This window comes from Panthera leo, chromosome E2, assembly GCF_018350215.1.
Source record: "Panthera leo isolate Ple1 chromosome E2, P.leo_Ple1_pat1.1, whole genome shotgun sequence".
In the NCBI taxonomy this organism is placed as follows: domain Eukaryota; kingdom Metazoa; phylum Chordata; class Mammalia; order Carnivora; family Felidae; genus Panthera; species Panthera leo.
In genome coordinates, this window is record NC_056693.1 from 18,665,867 (window position 1) to 18,668,853 (window position 2,987).

A 2,987-nucleotide genomic window follows, 5' to 3' on the forward strand; every position below is an offset into this window, starting at 1 on the left:
GAGTACAATAAGCCCTGAGTCTAAAATCGCCCTGGATCAAGTTCCCTTCTCCACCTTGTGGGCCCTGCCTAGGGTCAACGGACATGACAAGCATAAGGGGGAAAACCAAAGGAACGTGATGGGGGAAAGAGCCCGGAAAAAGGAAACTTCAAAGTCTACACAGGCAAGGCAGAGAATCAGAGTACAGGGTGGCCAAGAACCCAGTCCTGGAGTCTGGCTGCTTAGTTGACACTTGCCAGCTGGCCATGCGGTCATGGGCTGTTCACCCATCTCTCTGAGCGTGTCTCTCCACTTAGACCTTGAGGGTAGTGTACCATCCAGCCCCTGGCCTTGATTTGAGGAGTCAGCAACATAATGCCCATAAGGTTTAGCAGCCTAATCCTGACCACAGTATAAGGCCTGGAATCTGCAGAGTAAGGGCTCAGTGGAATTTTAAGTGATTATTTAGAGGAATAAAGGAAAACAATCCTTGATCTGTAGATCCTCTCTCTTGCAGCATGGTTACCAAATCAGGCCTCTTGAATGATGGCCCACATGAGCCTGCCTGGATGTGAACTTGAAGACATTCTGTTCTCAATTTTATTGACTTTCAGGAAATTTTGTGCTTATGTAAAGACCTCACAGCCAGTAAGTGTCAAGGGAAGGCTGGAGCACAAGCCCTCTACCCTCCTGTTCAGGCTCTCTGGTGGCTACTGCCCTGCCCTGCTTTCATCACAATCTCTGCCTTTTACCTGCTCAGTGGCCTCCATGAGCCAGTTTCAGGAGTCTGGACTGCCCTCCTACATGCTGGCCCGGAGGTTCTAGTGGCCCATTGACTGAGTCCTGCTACCTGGTTATCTGATACAACCTCAAATCAGAACTGAATTTATCAATGTTCTGCCAGTCTAGGAATCTTACTTCGCTCGGTGACCCTGAACTCCCAGCTTCCAGGGGCCCTTTGCATGGAGGTGGGACCTCAGGAGAAGCAGAGGGCATGAGCACCTCATAGTCAATGCGCTCCACCTCACTTTGCCCAGGGGAGGCTGCTGTGAGTGGAGCCTTGAGGAGGTGCAGGTCCTTAGCAGCATCCAGGAGACTTAGGGTGCAATATTGAAAGTGGGGTCATGGCTCAGCTGCTGAGGATATTCTCAGAGGACGTAAAATGTTACTCGCCTCATTGAGTGAGCTTCCTTCTTTTAATAGCTCTTGCCTTGGCCTTCTTTGGCTGCTACTACCTGAATCCAAGAAACCAGATGCTAGGAAGCAGCTCAGCTGGGACAAGAAAGGTTATTAGCAAAATCCATGGCCTGGAAAGTATAAAATCATCAAAGATGACGTATCTCCAGCCAGATGTTCTGACACCCTCTGGGAAAATGTCCTTGTCATGACCCCTCGGCTGGCTCCCATCCTCTGGGAGGGGACTTTCAAAACTGACATCCTGAATGAGCAGTTCCGGCTCCAGAATGCCACCATTGGATTCATCACGTTTCCTGCTAAAAGACCCCAAACCCACCTGAAGATATTGCTGGAACTGCAGAGATGTACTTCATGGCGGGACACAGGGTGAACTACTACGTCTTCACTGACCGGCCAGACCACGTTCCTCACATTAACATCCAAAAAGGAAGGCAGACAATCATCCTCAAGGTCCAGAGCCATGCCTGCTGGGAGGACATCTCCACTCACCGCACGGAGATAATTTTCCCCAGCAGCGCTTCCACCAGGAAGCGGATTACCTTGTGTGTGTGGATGCGGACATGAAGTTCAGCGACCATGTGGAGATCTTCTCCTCCTTGTTCCGCACCCTGCATCCTGGCTACCGTGGGCTCAGTCGGACCCACTTCCCCTATGAACGTTGGCCTCAGTCACAAGCCCATGTTCCTGAAGATGAGGGGGACTTTCATTACACAGGGGCCTTTTTGGGGGGTCAGTGCCAGAGGTTTACAGGCTCAGCAAGGCCCGCCACGAGGCACAAATAGCCAACCAAGCCAACCACGTCAAGGCCGCGAGGCATGGTGAGAGCCACCGGAACGAGTATCTGCTTTACCACAAACCCTCCAAGGTCCTGAGTACCTGTGGAATCACAACATGCTGCAGAATACCTGGGATCAGCAGGTAGTAAACTTGTCTTCCAACATAAAGTGCATTGGATTTGTGACTATGGAAGAAGCACCAGGAAATCAAGACTTATCAAAGGAAGCTTCTAGAAAGGACTGAGGTGATGGTAAGGCAGCCCTCATCTTCTTCCTGGCATTAAATTAAAACCAGTTTTACCCAGAAACGGTATAACCCCTCTTCCTTTTCCTGTCTGGTTGAGAAAAATTGCTAATGCCTCCCACCATCTCCCCAAATGTAGGCACTCCTTGTACTGTCCTCCCCTACCACCATACACCAAACACACACTCTTAGGCAGGCCTGATTCCAGAATTCAAGCATGGTTCCTGAGTTGCCATCAACTTTAAATTCTCACTGTGTGCTCCCAATGCTTTTCAGGATGGAGGAGGTGGGTGGTCTCACCTTGTCCTAACATATCAGGGATCGGAGATAAGATCTTTTCCAAAACAAGGAAGAGGTTCCTAGACACAAAGTCTCCTGTCTCTTGTGGCACAAAGTCACACACGGGCCTGCTCTGGCCTTGGCCAAGCAGATGCCCCCAAGCCTTCCATTTAGTTTCCTTGTTAAAACTAAAAGAAGAAAGTGACACCAAAAAAGACATCCTTTCCCGGTGCTTGGCTTCTTGTCTATCCCCAAACACTGCCAGCTGTCCGAGAGACAAATAGATCTCTCTGCCTCCCCTTCCCCTGCTGACTGCTTCTGTGTCAGTTTCAATTTACTAGTGATTTGCCAGTGTCCTCTTAGCTGAAGTAAACCTATGTGTAGATGATAATAGGAAGTTTTTAATTTTCATGAGAACCTGTTGTTTTTACTTTAAAGTGATATTGGTGTCCTTCAACAAGGCTCTTATGTGTCATGAAATCTGGCATCCCCCTTGGTCCTGCTTCTCCCCT

The 2,987-nt window shown here is 49.4% G+C and overlaps 1 pseudogene; it reads left to right on the plus strand.

The window, feature by feature from the left end:
• The first annotated feature begins 427 nt into the window (after positions 1–427).
• Positions 428–2,285, plus strand: LOC122208237 (annotated as a pseudogene).
• Positions 2,286–2,987: the final 702 nt, after the last annotated feature.